Source organism: Dipodomys merriami, unplaced genomic scaffold (assembly GCF_024711535.1).
Source record: "Dipodomys merriami isolate MVZ:Mamm:240054 unplaced genomic scaffold, mDipMer1.0.p SCAF_12, whole genome shotgun sequence".
Taxonomy (NCBI): Eukaryota; Metazoa; Chordata; class Mammalia; order Rodentia; family Heteromyidae; genus Dipodomys; species Dipodomys merriami.
Window position 1 is genome coordinate 6347498 of NW_027202493.1, and position 20875 is coordinate 6368372.

Consider the following 20875-nt stretch of genomic DNA (forward strand, 5'->3'; position numbering starts at 1 on the left):
TATTTTCATGGACTAGAAATACCTCATTTGAATATACAAGGTCTTTTTACAATTTGATTTGTGTGTTTGAGGCTACAGAGTATTCTCTTTCATCTGAAATTCATATTTAGAGTTTTAGTTTTATATTTAGATATCTAATCCATGTCAAAATTTTGTTGAGCTTAACAATTTCCCTCATATAATAGTGTAGTTTCCCAGCGACATCTATTAAAAAACCATTATTCTCCACTAGTACCCCCATTTTCCACTGGTAACATTGCATAATCTATTACATTTCCATACAGAAATACATATATGTTTTTAGGCCCATTTTGTTTTCTAGAGTGTTGCTTGCTAATTTCTATTGGACAACATTTAAAAATTTTTATTTTCAAACCTCCTTCCTTCCTTCCTTCTGCTATTTAATCTGTTCATTTTCTGAGACAGTATCTTGCTACATATTCTAGCCTGGCCTTGAACTTGCTGTGTAGCTCAGGCTGGCCTGGAACTCACAAGCCTCTTGCTTCAGCCTTATTAGTGCTAAGGTTATGGTTGTGTGCCATTACATACCTATAATCCAGCTTCTCATAACTTTTACATGCATTTATTTCCTTTAAGTGACATACTCTTTGGAGGTGCTTTGAATTTCTAGATTAATTTGGCTAAAACTGGTATCTTCATTCAAAGTACAAAGAAAAAGGAATGCCTCTTCTTTTTCTTCTTGAGATCAAAGTTTTTCTCTGTAACATCTTGCAGATTTATTTCATTTCTTGTTGTACTCTATTTTGCTATTTCTGCAGCTATTACTGTCTTTCTGTATTCAAAACTGAACAATGCTATGGGCCACCTAAGCAAGCCAAGGAGAATTTGATAGGCTCAGAAGATAGAAACTAGTTGTCTCATTGGAAGATGCATCTGGTTAGTTTCAGGCTCAGTATCAAATAAGGTGAGAATTTCTAGAGCAAGGGACTATGAGAGCTTTTCTCGCTCCTATAACTTTGGCTCCATCTGCAAAACAACATTAAGTTGAAACTTTCAGATTCCCTTCTCTATCCAATAAAACATATTCAGAAAAGACAGAAAATTCACATCCCCTTGATAGTACAGTATGTTGGCCATAATGTTTTCAGCTTTTCTCATATTCAACTAATTTGAGAAGTTGCTACACCTTCTCAGGAATTATTACAATTCTGGGATGTTATGGCTGTCATTGTAACTTTGCTACTTTGGGGTATGTGAGAAGGGAAGCAATAGTCTCTCCCTCCACTTTCCTGACTCATCCTGACCATTTTTCTTATCCCCCTGGATTCTAGTTTAATGTATTTTTTCCAGCATACATCCTATTTGATTTTTTTTCAGTTGTGAGAAAAGGGGAAGGGAGAAGGAGAGGGAGAGGAAGATAGGGGGGAAGAAAGAGAGAAAGAGAGACTGTAACATGTGACCTGTATAAAACCAATGGTATATTGTGACTCAGGTCTTCAAGTCCCACGGGCAGCTCTGACACTTACTGCAATATACTTTGAATGACTTGAGAGCCACTGAAAAGAACAAATGTGAGATTTCTGTTCAGATTAGATCTCTCTTGCTTGGTGAGAGAAGTAGAAGCTGGCATGTCCATTCATGAGGATAATACTTCATGCAGATGCAAATTCGTGTGTCCTTGGATAGGCCACTTAAGCCTCTCCATGCCTCAATGCTCTCAAGTGGGGAGAAGAATAATATTTGCTGTGTATGGTTGTTGCAAGTCACAATAATGTATTTGTAATGGCAATAATATAGTCATTAAGTACATATAATTTGTCAGTTGTTTAAAATATAGTCATGTACTGCACAATTATGTTTGGTCCAGTAGCAGGCTGCAAATATAATGGTGGCCCCATAGATTATATAGTCTTGTAGCATCATAGCTATCACACTGTGTGTAGGTACATTCTATGATGCTCACACAATCACAAAATCACTTAACTGTGCATTTTTGTAAACATACTCCTTTGTTAAATGACTTGACCTTCACAAGGTCACGGTGAAGTTCTGTTTAACACTGAAGCGCAAAGATGTTAACTTCCTCCTAGGGCAGTAGTGTAGTGGAATTTAGACTCAGGTTCTTCAGATATCAAGGTGTCTGCTTGGTCCTCTTGAGGTGATTTTAGTGGCTTCTGATAAATACCAAGTCTGTAACTTTGCATGAAAGGTACTGTTTTGCCCTTTGAAAAATCCCTCCCAGTTTCTCATCCTTAAAACACATGTCTAAACATCTTGGGTAAGCCAGCAGCCTGTAGCCCTCCCCCTGTAGACATCATACCTCCATCCATCAGCTTTGCTTCTGAGGAGGAGGAGAGTGCCTAAGAGAAGAGCATGAAAGGAAAGTGGCCTGGGAAGTGGTCACTGTCATAGTAGCAGCAGCAGCAGAAAGAGCAGCCCCTCAACTGTAACCACGAAGAAAGGGCAGTGTAAGGGAGAAGGAGTAGCACCAGCTGGAGAGGTCTGACCTTGAGCAGGGTCACACTTCCCGTCCCCAGAGCCCAGCACGCCAAATTACCAGTTGAACAGCCACTGATTTGATTCGTGGGACAATTCTGAGACGATTTCCCAAGGTCTGTCAATCTAAATTTCTCTCATTTGTAGACAGCATGTAGAACCTTCTCCATTTTGTCCAGCTATTTAGGACCTCTGATTTCTCTTTTCCACGGGGACCTTGGTGATCCAGGTCCCAATGGCAAAAATGTTTCCTCTCCCCATGCAACCTAATCTATTAGTGAGCTAGTGCTGGCAGGAGACAAGGGGCAGGGGGTCGTTTATTTGATTGTCGTATCATTTATGTGGCTGTGACTTCCAATGCTATTATCTTTGTTTAGCACAATCGGAGAGCAGTTAGTGCTGCTGGTAATCTATCTCAGAATCAAAAAGCTATGGAGACAGAGACAGCCTCTTCTCCAGTCTTTATCTCTCCACCATCATTTTCTCAGCTGGGAGCAGCCAACGTCCCAGCTTCCAATATGCTGCTCAATGATTTTAGATGATTGATCTTTCTAAAGTGCTTTTCCGTTTCTTGCCACAAGACGCGGATAGATTAAGCAATTATGGATTATTTCAACATCAGATGGCCCAAGACAATTAGTCAGAGGGAAGCAAAGAAGAGGCCCTGCTGGCTTTTGGGGAGGGGAAGTTTTGGGGGCATTTAAGGCAGAAACTAGGGTAGTTTTGCCATTGGGATAGGAAGAGACAGGGGACAGAGGTTGTCTGATCTCAAGAACTTGGGAGGAAGATAGATATTTCTACAGTGGCAGCAGTTTAGATTTTTCAAAATTGGATTATGGCATTAAAAAAAAACTCCTTACTATCTTCAAATCAAACCAGCACTTTTGAATAGCCTTCTTTGAAGAGCGATGCTATTGCTGTTGCAAGAGGGAGAGAGAGGAGAGAGACCGAGTAGTACGTGTAATAAAAGACAATAGATTAGATAGTCTCTGAATGGGATCCGGGGCCCTAAATCAATGCTGAGGCCTGGCTGCCAGGGCGCAGACTTCCCCAGCAGGGCCTGTGTGTTTTATGGTGGTGGCTACACTCTGGGGAGTGAGTTATAACCCTGCTGTCAGTGGGTGGCTATCTGTTATCCTCCATGTAAACAGGTATTCAAATCCGGACTCCAGAACCTTCGCTTTGGCATTTAATCATTCTGGTAATCTCACCCCGCTGTCCCCAAACCAAGGTCGCTGTTGGGACTGCGTGACTTTCAGGCTCTTTTCTGGCAGTGAAGGCAGGAGCAGCCCTGCTGACAGCCGCCTAACTCATCAACTGGGCTGACAGCCCCCAAAATTAACTTTGATATTTTGTGTGGAATAATTCAGTGGCAATTGGGCCAGATGATGTTCTGTAACCTAAATTCAATTTCCATCATGGGAAGGCATCGTGGAGATTGCCAGGAGCACCTACGAGTGTTCATGTGATTGTGTACATAGAGATGGTACACAGAACACCAAGTATTCCTCTTAATAGGTAGTAGATTAATACGCCCGTGATATATTTCCTGAGTTTCTCATCGATTATCGGGAAGATCATTACATGGGGCCCTGTTCTGTCCTCTTTCACCCTGCCTGTGTTAATTCTTTCCTTTCCTGTGGCGAGGGGCAGACGGGAAGGAGAGGAGTGTGAGAGAAGGAGGGGAGGTGTAAAACCCCTCCATTATGCTTCTTAGCAGTTCTCAGAAAAGCTGGAGAATGAAGGAAGATGTTGCTTTAATTGTTGCTTTAATGATAGTGGCCAGTACCACTGTGAGATGCATGGTACAGGTGTCTTTTGGGTAAAGTAGCAGTGGGCAAATAGCCGGGACCAGAGTTGCTGCATCTCTTTCCAGATGTGTGGCCTGGTAGGTTCATATCACCCTTTGAAGTCTCCATTTCTCTTCTTTTGTAACAGGGGATAAATAGCATTATCCTGGTGCCTGGCCCAGAGTAGATTTTTTTTTTTGTAGGTAGGAACTGTTGTAGTCAGCTTTGAGTCCTGCATCCCTCTTCCACCCAGTGGAAAGGCTTCTCTTATTAAGTGATTTCCATCCCAGTGGTAGCCATTGTCACATCTCTGGAGACCAGTGCTTCTCTCAAAGGAGACAACAGCAGCGTCCACATCAGTCACAAAGTCAAGAATGCTGGGACAACCTTGCTCATGTGATTGTAACCCCTCTGTACAGTATTTTCACAATAAAAAACTTATTTTTTTTAAAGAATGCTGGGACAGGAGGAACCTGGAGGTGGATCTTTCAGGTGTGGGCCCATTAATGAGATGCTGAGTGGGATCAGACTATGCATGCAACCGTTCAGCACTGATGGCTCAGAGTTTGCACAACAAACACTACCGGGCTTGCTTACAGTGCTGAGCAAATCCCCTCCACTCACTCAACCCTTGAGGGTGTTGCAGACTTGATCTTGGGGCCTGGCTACAGGACTGTGTATGGGCTTGTTGAACGTCAAGGCCTTTTTGGAGGAGGGCTGGACTCTTTGTGGCACTGCATGACATATCCTGATCATTCAAATACAATGTTCCCTGAGAATGTGTGTGTGTGGTGGGGGGATTGGAGTGGGGCTATACCTCCATTGCCATTGATTTGGGTATTGTGGGTGGAAAGTGCTACCTGTTGCTTTGGAGCTGGGGGAGGAGATTTGTTCTAAGAGTAGAGAGGAGAGAGAGAGTAAGTATGAGAAACTATCCCCAGGGGTCAACGCAAATACCCTCCTTCATGACACCACATGGGCCCTGGTAGTCACTATCCTATTTGGAAAAATCATCTCTGAGAATCTGTGACACACAGCTAAAAAAATGGTAGAGGTAAAGCTTTAAATCTAGTGCCAACTTTAACTCAGATGCTCTTGTCTGTGACATCTTGTTGCCACCAAAGGCAGGATCTGACCAGATTTATGTTCAGAGTCCCAAGGCTGGGTCTCCAATTCATGTCTTTTTCAGATGAGGCCTAAAACTTAAATACTGTGAACCCCCTCAGCCTTGGCAGTACATGGAAGGCCACTGGCCAAGTGTCTGGATCGTATTTTGTTCCCCTCAGGTCTCTCCAGGAAATGTTCTTGTTCATTTAAATACAGACGTGACTATCTTTGTTGGGGACTGTGTACTTTTTTTCTCCTTAAATGGAAAGGCCATGTGTGTAATGTTTTCTTTGAAGAGGAAAGCCCAGGGATCATCTGTACTGGGCTATAAAATGATCCCAAGGTCCATTCCTGGCTCTAAGCAAGTTGAGTATACATCACTTCGTTTAATTCAGCAATATCATCAATGTCAGTGCGTATCCACCGGCTGTTGGCTATTGGTCATCCGGACCTGACACAAACTCAATAAATACTCCATAACCCCTGACAGCCGCTAGCAGATTAGCCTGAAATGAGCGATTGCCCAGCCAACACCTGCTGAACCAAATCAGCTCCGTGACGGATGGGCCTGTACTGAGCTCTGACCACGAGTGAGATCAGTGGAAGAATGATTTTATACTTTAAGAAAAGAATTAGAGATGGTGGTGGCTGGAGTGATTGGAAAGCTTTCAGAAGGGGCCGTTTTTCTTCTCTTTCTTCCTCTTCCCCTGACAGATGCCCTGCTGTGACTCTCCTCCCACACCTGAGACCAGATGTGTCCTAAGATCCTGCGCCCATGGGAAGATCAAGAGTGGGGGAATGAGAGGCAGCCGAGGCCTTGCTGGGGGCTGCTTTGGGCATGTGCAGAGCGTTGGCTGAGACAGGAAGCCACCTCACAGCCATCTGGGCAGGGCATCCATCTGACTCCATGCCGAAGTGGGACAGCTGGTCAGGAATGGGGTACATTGTAGAAGGAGATAGAAAGCTCTGACTAGGGGCACCAGGTACATTCTGGTCAGAATATGATTTTGAGTTTCCTCTGTCCTGTACCTACCACCAACTTCATCTTCTTACCCCAGCAGCCACCTTTAATTATATTGTTTGGATTAGAACACAGGCTTGGTGGAAAAACCAGTAAACAAAGCCCTTTGTTTGACTTCTTGGGAGAAGGCTGAGTTCTGACTCGTCTGGACAATGTTTGCATTTCAGTTCTCTCTTCCCATGTGAAATGAAGATCATTCACCCAGGCTAGTTTCTCTAAAAGCTACTTTTTAATTAAATCAGACTTTGGTACTTGGAACATGTGTACTGGTTAACAATTTGGTACTTATGACATCAGCCTACACTGAGGGATGTTTTTACAAAACAGACCTGTGAAACTCATTGCCGTGTTTATAAAAGGACTGCTTGGAGGATGTTATTCACTAAATCATAGAGCCCTTTCCACCCTGGGGATCCGGGAGAGGCACTGCAGCCTGGCTGCAGTTCCAGGAATGGTTATGTTTATCTTGACTGGGTGTTTAGATTTGATGCTGTGAACCCTGAATTGTGTAAAGGATCCCATTTCCTTCTTTGATTTGGTGACATGACACTAGAACAAACTCTCTCCTCCCCACTGGCTAGGGCATTATATTCCCAGATGGCTTTGTGGTGGGTACTAATCTCGTTCATTTTGTGTTCATTTCTCTTATTTTAACTTTATCTGGTGGAACAAGGTGCTTGTTATATAAGGTACTCCAGATCATTTGCTGGAACTTGGTGGGGATGTGGGTACATAAAATGACTGTCTGGTAAAGAATCCTGGACTTTGATGCCAATGTGTGGGTGCAGGCAGGTAGTCTGGGCACTGGGCTTTTTATCAGCAGCTCGAATTAGAGTGGAAAGAGACTCCTAAAAGATGACTTTTTAGAAACGATCTTGTTTTTAAATCTGAAAGCTTCTCATCACAAAAGCCAGCCCTGTACGATACCTGCTTCTTGTCCAGTCCAATTTTCTGTCCACCAGCCCCCAGGAGAGGGAGCCCTTGGAAGCTCCCATCTAATCTCACTCGCACCAACTTTACCTTGCTAGTTTCTCCTGGCCAGCTTAAATAGTAAGATGTCCCCCCACCTTTCTTTGAATAGCACAGGAGGAGAGGTTGAGCTCTCTTGGGCTCACTTGCTATGGGAATGGACACCCCTAAGAACCACATTTTACCCTAAGCCTCCTCTCTCCACGGTTGCACTCTGCTTGCTCATCTTGCTTAGTTACATACATACATATATACATACATACATATGTATACATATATACATATACATATATACACATATGCACACACATATATACATATACACATATGCATACATATACATATATGTATCTCTATGAAGTGATTCTTGGGGAGCCAACTTGCCCCCAATGTCTTTTTTGTTGTTGTTTAATAGTTCTGAAGTATAAACTCAGAACTCATTTGCTAGGCAGGTACTCTTCCACTTGATCCAGATTTGCTTGCTCTACTATTCCAGGTCTTTTAGCTTTAATTATTTTTCAGATAATATCTTGTGTTTTTGCCAGAGGCCAGTCTTGAACCATGATCCTCCTATGCATGTGTTAGCCCAATAAGCTTCCTTCCAATGGCTTAGCATGTTCCTTCCTCTTCTCATAGCTTAGCATGCTCCTTTCCTAGGCAACACTAGGCCCATTTAGTAAAGGCAGTAACTAATAGGCCTCCAACCCTTCTTTACCTTAAGATGGAACTCTTCTGGGGTACTTACCACCATATAAAGCAGCAAGATCCCCTCAGAGTGACCTTCAGGTCTGGGTACCTGCAAGACCCCTTATCTACTGCTTGGGCAGCAGCCATAAATCCTAGTCTGACATGATGAAGCCCCTGGTCCACATGTCCACACCAGCGTCTCTGCCTCCTAGTTCCTTCTATCCCCTCCTAGCCTCAGTAGGTTATTTAGGTCACCTCAGACAGTGGTTGTCACTTCTTCTCACTTCTCTCTTGTGAGAAGGGGTCTTGGCGGTCCCTTTACTGGCAATAAAACTTTTCTTTGTTCTTTGTACCTGGATGTCTGTGTAGTGTTCTGGCAAAGTCTAATATACTCTAACCTGTATGCCTCCCTGTCTCTTGGATTATGGGTGCATATCCCCATGCTCAGACCAAGATAATTGTTGATGGATCATTCATCTGAATATTTCCCTTGAAGTTTGACTCCTGTCCCCAGTTCTCAATGCCTTTCATTATATGGACTGCTGACCAGAAGTACATCTTTCCCTTTCTACTCGCTTCTTCTCAATCTAACCTTTAAAAGCAGCCTTTAGACTTTAACTATCAAATCTAGGTGGTCCCTCCATGGCAGCTATGTAAGGGCATGGGTGTCTTCCTTGAAGCCCTCTGATTCTATGTATTCCTAAAAATAGGAATAGCTAGAAAAAGTTGGAAGGCAGAAGGTGGAAGTTCTCATCTCATGTGGTACATTGGAAACATGGAGAGCTTTTGAAAGCTACTGGCTAGGACCACCACACGTCAACTAGAACTGACTGCCCAGTGGCAGAGGGGTCTTGGGTATCTGTGTTTGTCAAAGCTCCTGGGGTGGGGGATCTCATGTGCAGATTCAGGTTGAGAACAACCACTCCCAGAAAGAACCAAGTCTGGCCCAGGGTCCTGATAATGTCTCCAGTTGTGGCTGAAGCTTATGTGCTGATGTATGTGCTGTGCGGCTTGTATTCAGGGTCCCATGCTCTCATTCAACTTTTTCACTCACAGCTGGCACTGTACTGTTTGAACAGTGTATTTGCCTCTACTTTTGGCTTTTTGCTGTTTATAATTAGGGATAAAGGTCTCTCAGAATTGTCTGCCCAGGGTTGGCTCTAATTTGGTTCTCAGAGATCAGCTTCTTGAGTAGCTGGGATTATAGCTAGGCATTTGCTACCAGTACCTGGCAAGGGCTAGAGCTTTTATGAGGGGCTGTGCATGCATAGAAGACTGGTGTGAGCAGGGGATATTTTCCTTAAACTTATAAGAACTGGGAAGATACTTGATTCACGAATCCAGGCTGAGGGTCTGCTGATAGTAGATGGCTGTCATTCACATGAACATAGCTTCGGGGAACCTGAAAAGAGGTAGAAGGGGCTGCAGAAGAGAAGACAAGGAACGACACAAGTCAAGGCAATCTGCCTCCATTGCCCCCCTTCCCGTGAGGTGGGACCCTGTGCTCTACTCTGCAATGTACACATTGCAGCTCCCACAGCAAGGTTTGCATCAGGCTGTTGGAAGACAGGCGGAAATTTCAGAACATTATGAGCTACTGGGAAGGTTACCGGGGTCTATTTTCTTTCCTCTGCTTGTCATGGCAGCCTTTGCAGGTACAATCCCACCTCATTTATCTTCCACTGTCAGGGGAGTGCAGTGTTCCACGTAAGTGAATTTTCCTGAAATCCCAAGCTTCTTCTTGCTAAAGCCAAAATTGCATTTATTTTAGCCATTCTGGATGGAAGGGTTTCTAAAGTGCATTATACACCTCCTTACCTTCTTAGCAACACAGCCAAACTTAACCCTTTCTGGGGGACCCTGCCTCACGTCCACCACCATGCAAAACACACGACACCTTTGCTCACTTCCCTTTGTCCATTTGATCTGCTCTCCAGCTGGCTGCTGTCACTTCTCATTACTGCTGTTGAGCTATCTATAGTGTTCCCTCCTTCTTTTGCTCAAGTGTCTTCTTCCCTAGGCATCATCTGCTCTGAAGTGCTATCTGTGGTTGTTAGAGTTCCATGTCAAGCAAAAAGGAAAAGGCCTTGAACGCATGCCTGGGTCCTTTGGAGCAATGCCCCCCATGCGTTCGCTGCATGGCTGTGCCATCATTATTTTTAGCATTCAGGTTTTATTCTGCTCGCTCATCTTGGAAGTTACAGAAGTCAGAATTTAGGATAAGTAGGGTGATGCCACAGTGGGTCGAAGAACCGTGTAAGTATTTCTCCTGACTGTTCATTTTCAGGTATGTCATGTGTCTCATCCAACTATCTGAGTCCCTGCATTGGACTTGCTATTGTCTTCACCTGCCAAACTACCTGTCACTAAGTTTTTTTGTCTGACGGTTTCATGAACCTGGACTTTGTCTGACAAAGGGACTGTCCCACATGGAAAGAAACGAAGATCAAATGCCCCTTCAGGAGTATGTCCAGGTCTTCAGACTGAGAGAAAGGGCCCTGGTTTGAAGGGCTGTCAGGCTCAGACAGATGCAGTGACATTTGGAAAGTAATTTGAATTACCAGAGGGAGGGCCATGGATACTGGCTGGTTGGCAAAGATGTCTTCCCCCACACCTGCTGTCAGCACCAATCAACACCGGTCTAGCTTCCCCCAGAGCCCTTACCTACATTTGGGGGTCTTGCAGAGTTATATTATTTGGGCTGGCAGCCTGAGTATATTGCAACAAGAAATAATAGTTTACACCTGGAATGATCGGCAGGAATGCTTCTGGAGTTTAGAAAGTCCAGCTTTGTCATTTTTTAGTTTCAAGTCCTAAAGGTCGGGACTTGAGTACTTCCTTTAGGACTGTCCCCATTACCAGGAGCTGTCTATCATCACCATGTGTCAGCAGAGCCTACAAGGATTATGAATCTTATTTTAAAGATCAGAAGCTGACTTGGAAGTAAGGTGCCTTTCCTGAGGTCATATAGCTAGAAAGTGATGTAGCTGTGATTAGAACGTGAAACAATGGCCAAACTTAGGGCATTGGTTTTCTCTCTGGGCCTCTTTGCCATTCCCTGTATTATGGTAATACATACAGATGCTGACCTCACACTCTTTTATTATGGAGTCACAAGGAGATTGGAGTCCAGAGCTAATGGGAAGATGGTAATCAAAGCTGACTTTTCCTGAGATGGACCAGGATGCCCCTTTCACAGTGCACAGAGCTCAGACACAATATTGATGCCGTGTTCTCTGGTTGTCCTCAGTCCCCAGTGGAGTTTGGATCCTTTAGCTTTCAGGCTCTTTCCCCCCCCCCAAGATGTAGTGACATAAATAACCCTAGAAAGACACTGCTTTAACCTGTAACCATTTATTTGTGTCTTAGATAAAAATGAAAAATGAGACAAATAAATTTTTAAATTGTCTTTAAGTAGTTATACAAAGAGGTTTCAATTCAATGCATCAATTTAAAAGGGCAATGCATCTTGATCATTCTCCCCCATCTTTCCAAACCACACCCATACCCTCAAATGACCCAGTTCCGTTTACATATGCACATTGCTTATAATGACTGCATTGGCCCATCCTTTTTTTTTTTTTTTTTTTTTTTTTTGCACATATCTACCTCTTTCCTCCCCTAGCCCTACTCCCTGCCCCAACAAAATATGTGCCAGCTTCCTGGCACATATTTTTTTTTCATTTTTTTCTCGAGAATAGATTCTTTTCTTGGAAAGGGAGGATCAAGGGAAGTGTGAGCAATATGCTTCCAGTTTGTCTCCTGAGGGATAATAAAGGTGCAGAGGAAGCAAGCTAAGTCCAGCTTCATCTGAGATTCATTTGAAGACAAGGTTGAGGTTATAAAAGAAGAGCTATACTACAAAGTACCTGCTCAGCATCTCTCTCTCTCTGTCTCAATGCTTAGAAGAGTTTTGGATGTGGGATTGCGATCCAAGCAATAGATTGGTAATTTGGGAGCCATAAATATTAATCATGACCGCTCTGTCTTGCTTAGCTTCTACTTCCTTTTCCAGTCACTTCTGTTTGAAACTTAAAGACATCTTGTAGTGCTTTAAGCCTCAGTTACGTTTACTCAGTATTAAAATTTCTACCCCAGATACACGGTCCCATGGTGGATGAACTTCTTGAGGCAGTGATGACCCCATTATGTGCACAGGGTGGTAGCAGGAAAACACCCTGTGTTGACGCTCACATTCTTGTCCGCCAACGTAGGAGTCAGAGGACAGAACCACCATCCAGAACTGTGGAGATTTTCTCTGTTTTTCTTCAAGCCCAAGTTAAGAAAGCTCATTTCTCTGGACCTGGCAACCAAGGAGAAAGTGAATGAACCTAGATTTAACGTAAGTTCTGTGTCCTCTGCTTTAGCACCTCACCAACGGTGCCTAACCCCTCATTCCTTCTTGGATTTCAGCTGCTTTCCCAGTCTGTCCTCAGCTCCTCTCTTTGGCCTCTTCTTCCTGCTTCCTTCTCTTCCAGTCACACTAGTTTCTTCATTACCTCCAAACACATACTGTCTGGATCTCTTCATCTCTGCCGAAGCTCTTCCTCCCTGCTGGGAATACCCTTTACCTGGAGAGCCAACCCTTATTGGGATCCCAAGATGATGATTATTTTCAGATATTCTAGCATTCTGTGGTTGGTACTGCCATTTAGAACTTGGGATTTGCTACTTTACCTTGGTTATTTTGAGAGCAAGGTCTATATCTTAGGTATCTTCTCTGTGCTATTTAGCAAGATGCCTGTGGCCCCAAATGGCATGATAATGATTTGAATGTTGAAGTATTTCCAGGTTGGTGATGGTTTAGCATGCTAAGAGGTTTTCATTTATGTTTTATGGAATATGGGATTTCTGGTCACATGCATTGAGACTAATCATATTTTTTGTTTCCTGAAGAACTTTGGATTTTACATAACCTGCAGCAATTCTTCCTTGTTTATTTGATCATGGGACCTCTCCTATGGTTCCACTAACCTTGGCACATGCTATCAGTATTGGGTTGGAGCTGATGCTAGCTTGTGGAACCAAGTGTGACATTTTAGGAATTTTGCAACAATGAGATATACAAGATATTATGTTGAAAAAATGAACTTCACAACTTTGACACAGGTGATGGTGGGGGGGGGTGGGGGAGATGGGAAGGGTTGGTAAGGGGAAACAAAGGAAGAAGCAACAATGCTTGATAAGAAATGTACTCATTACCTTGCTCATGTAATTGTAACCCCTCTGTACGGTATTTTCACAATAAAAAGAATTAGGAATTTTGCAAGCCTGTAGATGTCCTGTTGGTATCTTGAAATTGGACCACAGTGCATGAATTTACACTATGGAAATTGCTAAATGCTACAAATGAGGGTTCTTTTCCCAAGAGAGAAAGTCATTCAATATTTATTAGCACACAACACAATTCTGAAGTTTACATCTGGGAGATCCTGAAAGCCAGGGACGAAGGGGATGGTGGGAGTGGGGCAGCAAAAGGAAAAGAAGGAACAATTTCTCCATTCAGCCAAAAGGATGCAGGATCCTGTATGATCGTTCCCGAGGGAGATATACACAGCACAGTGGCTTTGGGCCATAGAAGTGATAATGAAGATGACGAGACCTAACAAATGTGTGCTTCTCACTCCAACTTAATTTGCTCCTTACTGCTTTACAGAGCCTGCTGCCAATTAACCAATTAGTAGCTAATTTAATTTCCTCACTAGGTTCACAGCAGAAGGTTTTCTGATTTGAGTGTGAGGCATGCCAGGGCAGGTGTAGGCATGCTTCTGTGCCTGTTAGTGGCAACCTGGCCTGCGTAGGCCCTGCCTGTCTCCAAAAAGAGACAGGGAGAAGGGGGGAGTGAGACTGTGTCAGAGACAGAGACAGTGTTAGAGAGAAACAGACAGACTAAGCATTCATTCCAAATATGCCAGCCTCTGGTTGAGCGACCTTGGACAAGTCAGTTATCCTCTCTGGGCTGAGTTCCTTGGCTGCCAAACAAGACTAAACCTGTCAACTCCCAGGTCCCTTTGCATTTCCAGTCTCTGCCAGTTGTGCTCTTCTTCCAGGTGGCATTCTTTCTATGGTGCCCCAAAGAGACAGGCCAGTCTACAGCTTGGTTTCCTGGGCTGTCAGTTCCCAGAGGGATGTGCACACAGCTCTGATTCAATAACCAAGGAGTTTTGGAAACCAGAGTTTCTCCTGAAGGTGAGTAGTAGCCTCTCTGAGCACCACCTGCATGTACTACAGCAACCGAGAGTACCCAAAACTCAATGCATCTATTTCTTCCTCCAACAATTCAGAAAATGCGGCACTCTTTTGACTTAAGTAATGTCTTTTTAAAGCAACCCTGCTAGATTAAATACAAACTAGACCGGGAATTGATTATCTACTTTACAGATGGGCCATCATTCTGAAAAATGAAAAAAAGACATTCTCCTTAGTGAATTATTACACCAGGAGGCAATTTGGTATGCATTGTTGACTGCAGCTCCTCTGTCATTACTCACAATCAACAGTGGCCAATGGGGTCCCATCGTGTCGTCTTCTATCTGCTCCCTCTGGATGGGACCTTCTTGCCTGTCCCCATCGCCTGCCAGCCCTCTCCACAACATATGCCATGTCTAGCTCACCTTCCCTGGCATCTGCCTGGGACAGAACTTTACATCCAGGATCCTGTACTCTTATTCCTCTGCCCTCCCCCTGGCCTTCTCTAAATTTTAGTCTGATTACTGAAGCAAGTTCTGAATCTAGAGGCTGGACCATTTAGTGTGGGGACTCACAAGAGTCACAGGAATTGCCAGGGATTGGTATTGGTATTGGAGATGCAAAGACACAAAGTATTATTTTATTGTGAATGGTGGAAACTTTTACATAGAAAAATAAATCATACCCTGAGAAATGTTCTTTGAGAGTCCACTTTTCTTAAAGCCTCGGTATCAGGAGCATCCTTTCCTCCTCTTTACAGGCTGTTTTGGTAGATAATCACTGTATAGCAGTTTTGTTCAGATGTAATTTACATTTTCTAAAAGCCACCCATTTAAAATGCATGTAGTAGCCAGTGTCTCACACTTGTAATCCTAGCTACCCAGATGACTGAGACCTGAGGATCATGGTTTGATGACAACACAGGCAGGAAAGTCTGTGAGACTTATCTCCAATTAACCACCAGAAAACTGGAAGTGGTGCTGTGGCTCAAAGTAGTAGAGCACTAGCCTTGAATGAAAAAGAGATCAGAGACAGCACCCAGGCCCTGAGTTCAAGCCCCACAAACAACAAAAAAATTTGTGCATAGTATTTTTTAGAAAATCCACATAGTTATAAAATTAAAATAATCAGATTTAGAATATTTTTTCACTCTCACAAGAAATCTAGAACCCATTAGTAATCATAATCAATTCCATTCCTGCACCCTCTCCCTGGGCTGTCACTCATCATTCTGTCTCTTCTCTATAGACTTGGCTGTGGGGGACATAAATGAAAGGGTTTATTTCTGGACTCCCAATTCTATTCCATTGATTAATATGTCTATTCTTGCCTAGTACTCTATGATCTTGATGACTTTAGCTATGTGCTAGTCTTTGAAATCAAGATATATAAATTATTTAATGTTCTTCCTTTTATGCAAGATAATTTTGCTTATTTTATGTCTATTTGAAATGCTATGTAAATTTGAGGTTCAACTTCTCAATTTTTACAAAAAGGCTGAGACATCCCATTGAATCTATGAGTCAATACATGGAGTCATGCTATTTTAACAACAGCAGTCTTCCAGTCCATAAAAATGAAATTGCTTTCCATGAAGAAGTATAATTAGTTTATAACAATATAAAATTTTTCATAAATTCATCGAAAATATAGAAGAGGGGAAAATACTTCCCAGTTTATTCTATATTAGACCAGAATTACATAGATGTCAAAAGGAGGGATTTTGAAATATATTTCTTAAAATTTTTTCTGAATCCAGCAGTACATTATAAGGATTATATACTATAGACAAATTCTACTATTTCAGGATTGTAAGGCTGATTTAACATCTGAAAATTGCCAGTTGAATGCATCATTTTAACCGAATGAAAACAAAAATCACATGATCACCCCAATAGACTCAGGGAAATATTTGACAAGATCTAGTCTCATTCCCTGATAAGAAGACTCAGCAAACTAGGAATAAAAGTGTTCTCAAATTGAAAAGGGGGCAGCAATACAAAACTATAACTAACATCGTCCTTAATAGCAAAAGACTGAATGCATTGAAACAAGACTCGTACGTCAACTCTCATTTCTTCTATTCGAGCTCAAATTGGAGATCCTAGCTAGGGAAATTATGAAATAAATCCCATCCAGATTGGAGAGAAAGATAATGACATTTCTATTTGCAGATCATATAATCTTGTATGGAGAGCATCCTATAAAAACCACCAAAGACACTATTGAAACTAATAGGTGAGATTCACCAAGATCATAAGGCACAAATCATCAATACAAACATTTCATTTCTATGCATTCACAATGTCCAATTAGGAAATGAATAAGAAAGCAGTTTTATCTACAACAGTATCAAAAAGAATAATTTGCCTCTGAAGTGAAGTTAACAAACATTGAACATTGAGAGCTACAACATATTTTGAAATAAATTAAGGCAATTCTAAAGGTCAGCATTGATATTCCTTGTTTTATTCCTGGTTTTATTTATTTTAGTCCTCTTTTGTGATGCTAGTCTGTATAAAATATGTCAATTTTGCTGAGCTTTTTGGAAAAGAAATCACTTTTTATTTTCTGAATTTCTCTATCATTTTTTTCTAGTCTCTATTTCATTTGTTCTTTTTTTTAAACCTAAAACTCTTTTTTAATTATTAATGTTTTTTTATTGTGAGGGGTTACAATTACATGAGCAAGGTAATGAGTACATTTCTTATCGAGCATTGTTGCCTCCTCCTTTGTTTCCCCTTACCATCCCTGCCCTCCTACCCCCCATACCCACCAAAGTTGTAAAGTTCATTTTTTGACATAGCTTCTTGTACATTTCATTGTTGCAATGGGTCCACCTGTATCACTATTTAAACAATTTGTTTTTCCCTTCCCCTTCCCAAAAGAAACCAACATCTAATACAGTGAAAACAGGGGTTATATCATGGGGGAGAGACATACAAAGCAACAAAAAAAATCACCTTATACCTATGTTAGAAACAATAGCAAGAAAGAAAAAACATTATAGGTGCTAGCCCTGGGGCTTGAACTCAGGGCCTGGGCTCTGTCCCTGAGTTGCTCTGCCACCTGAGCTACAGCTCCACTTCTGGCATTTTTAGGGTAGTTTAATGGTGATAAAGAGTCTCATGGACTTTCCTGCCAGGGCTGGTTTCTAACCACAATCCTCAAATCTCAGCCTCCTGAGTAGCTAGAATTACAGGTGTGTGCCACTGGTGCCCAGCTGTTCTTGAAATTTTCATAAGGATGTTTTAACAGGAGGAAATAGGGAGAAATAGGAAAATCAAAAAAGAGAAAGAGAGAAACATTTCCTGCTTCCCATATGGGAAATGAAATATAAATGCCTCTCATTTTAGCTCAAGGTTAATGAATGTTCTATCACTTGAGCAATTCCTCCATTTTTGGCTTTTTGGTGGTTAATTGGAGATATAAGTCTCAAGGACTTTCCTGACCAGGCTGGCTTTGAACTACAAGCCTTAGATCTCAGCCTCTTGAGTAGTTAAGATGACCGGCATGAGCCATGGACATCAGCTTTTAAGTCTTTAAAATATTCATGTTGCTAATCACTCTTTTTTATTGGTTGCATTTTATTCATTTATATGTATTTACTGATGAAGTAGGTTTTAGATCTGCCATTTAAAGTTGTTTATTATATCTTTTATGATTTTGTTCCTCCATTACTTTATTACTTTATAGTCTCATTTATTATATATATTTATTTAAATTTTAATGGTTGTGTTAGGACTTATAATTAGCATCTACACTTACAACAATCTATTTTTGGTTAACACAAACTTCATTTCAATATTTTACAGAAAGTTGGCTTCAATACAGTATCATCTTTCCCTCCTCTTCTGTGCTATTATTGTGATACAAATAACAACATCAAAAGTTGTAGAATTCTTATTCCTTTTCTTTTTATATTAGCATATGTTAATTGTTCAAAAGGATTTTACTGAGATATTTAATGCATGTATATAGTGGACTTTAATCAAATTCCCTTCCTCCGTATTATTCTTTCTGTTGTGACTAGTTTTCTCATATTTTATCTGTGTATGTTTTAATTTCTCATGTGTTTAAATGATACTTTTTCTGAATATGTATTTTTAGGTGGATTGCTTTTTTTCCCGCATATTCATTATGTCCTCATTGCTTTTATTCTTAAGGATTTCTTAGTCTGGCACCTATAATCAAAGCTGCTCCCGAGGCTGAGATCTGAGAACCACAATTTGAAGCTAGGAAAGTCCAGGAGTCAGGTAGGAAAGTGGAGGAGTCAATAAACTTCAGTTAACCACTAAACAAACAAACAAAACAAAACAAAGTAATAATAATACAAAGCCAGAAGTGAAGCTATAGCTCAAATGGTAGAGGGCCAGTCTTGAACAAAAAGGCTAAGGGATAATATCCAGGCCCTAAGTTTAAGCCCCAGTACCCGTATAAAAAATTTAAAAAAATATTTCTTACTATTGGAAACCAACTGTTAATGTAGTTGAGGTTCCCTTATTTGTGATAAACCATTTTTTTTCTTATTTCAAGATTTGTCTTTGTATTACAACAGTTTGGCTATGATATTTGCACATTTGAATCTCCTCCATTTTGTTGTTGTTCAGAGCTTAATGTGGTTGTCAAGTATATACATTATTTTTCATTAAATTTTGGAAGTTTGCATCTGTTATTTTTTTCAAGCTTTTTATTTGTTTGCCTACTTCTTTTTGTCATCCCTTCTGACACTCCCATATAGGTATATTGGCTTTTTATTAACCTACAGGTCTCTGAAGCTCTGTTCATGTTTTCTGATTTTGTTTTATTCTTTTGTTTCTCTTTTTAAAACTGCATACAGGGCTGGGAAGGTGGCAAGGTGGTAGAGTGCTTGCCTTGCATGCTTCGAGGCCCTGGGTTCGATTCCTCAGCACCACACAAGCAAAAAGAAAAAAGTGGCGCTGTGGCTCAAGTGGTAGAGTGCTAGCCTTGAGCTGAAGAGCTGAGGGACAGCTCCCAGGCCCAGATTCAGGCCCCACGACCGAACACCCCCCCCAAAAAAAATAAAATAAATAAAACTGCATACACTGGATAATATTATTTCCCTATCTTTGATTTTGTTGTGTCTCTCTTCTGAGAATTTGTTGCCTTCTTCCTCTTCTCTCATGGTTCTCCCCCTCCTCTTCCTCCTCCTCCTCCTCCCTCCGTGTATGTGTGTGTGTATGTGTGTGTGTGTGTGTGTGTGTGTGTGTGTGTGTGTGTGTTTGTGCATGTGCACATATGAACTTAGGGCCTGGGCATTATCACCTAGCTTTTTGCTCAAGGTTTGTACTCTATCACTTGACCTCCACTTCTGGATTTTTGTTGCTTAATTGGAGATAGAGTCTTTTGGATTTGTCTGCCAGTCTGGCTTCAAACTGCAATCCTTCTAGAGTAGCTAGAATCATAGGCATGAGCCTGTAATGTTGAATGTTGCATACTTTCAACTACAGAATTTCTAACTCTGCTTCATCTTCTTCCCTTTTCCCTGCTCTTACATTCTTCCTCTTCTTTCTTCATTATCTTCTTTATTTTCTTCCCCCTTATCCCTTTTCTATTTTCCTTTAATTTTAATTTCTAATTTTCCTATTGGCTAAAATAGTGTCAAATTTAAATTCTTTTGATGATTTCATTTAGTCTTCTGAACATATGTATCTAAGTGTATTTTAAATCTTTGGTAATCACCTTCAGAGACCCTCTCTAAGATAATTTTTACCTGTCCATGGGGCATAGCACTATGTTTTAAAAAAATATTTTATCAGTTATTTTCCTCATAAATGGAGGCATTTCTGGAAGCCAGATCTTACTCCCTCAAGAACTCGTTTTGTTGCTGAGTTTGTTTTTGCTATTATTTAATAATATTCCTAGTCTAGTTCTCTAAAGTATGTTTTCTTTACTGTAGGAGACACTAAAATTTCTGATAATGATAGATTGCAGATTGCCTTTCATCTTTTGCTGAGGAAGACTATATTGGGAGAGGCAGAGAAAGCTTTAAATGTTCAGTCAGCTTACAACTCTTCTTTGGCCTTAGCTTTCTTTTGGAAATGAGAATCCTTGAGGTGTTCCAAACCCAGTTCCCAAAAGAACCTCTGGTGGTTGCAGAGCAGAACCAGGCCATGCATTGCCACATTTCTTTTTTTCTTTCTTTCTTTTTTTTTTGGTCCGGTCGTGGAGCCTGAACTCTGGGCCTGGGCACTGTCCCTCAGCTCTTCAGCTCAAGGCTAGCACTCTACCACTTGAGCCACAGCGCCACTTCCGGCTTTTTTCTTTTTTCTTATGTGGTGCTGAGGAATCGAACCCAGGGCCTCGAGCATGCAAGGTAAGCACTCTACCACTGAGCCACCTTCCCAGCCCCTACATTGCCACATTTCTAATACCCATAAAGAGCAATTAGGAAGGAGATGAAAATAGATCAATGTACAATACTCAAATTTCTCTTATTCTGATCATCTTTCCATCTAGGTCATCCAATTTCGTTCTTTATATTGAGCCCTTCAAGGATTAAAAAATGGATTAAAAATGGATTTAAAAAATAGCATTTAGCAAAGCAGCAATTTGACAGCGAGTGGTGAATAAGTCCTGGGATTTTTTTTTTCGTGGTCAGGACTGCTTTTGGAAATAGGTGGGTCAGTAAATT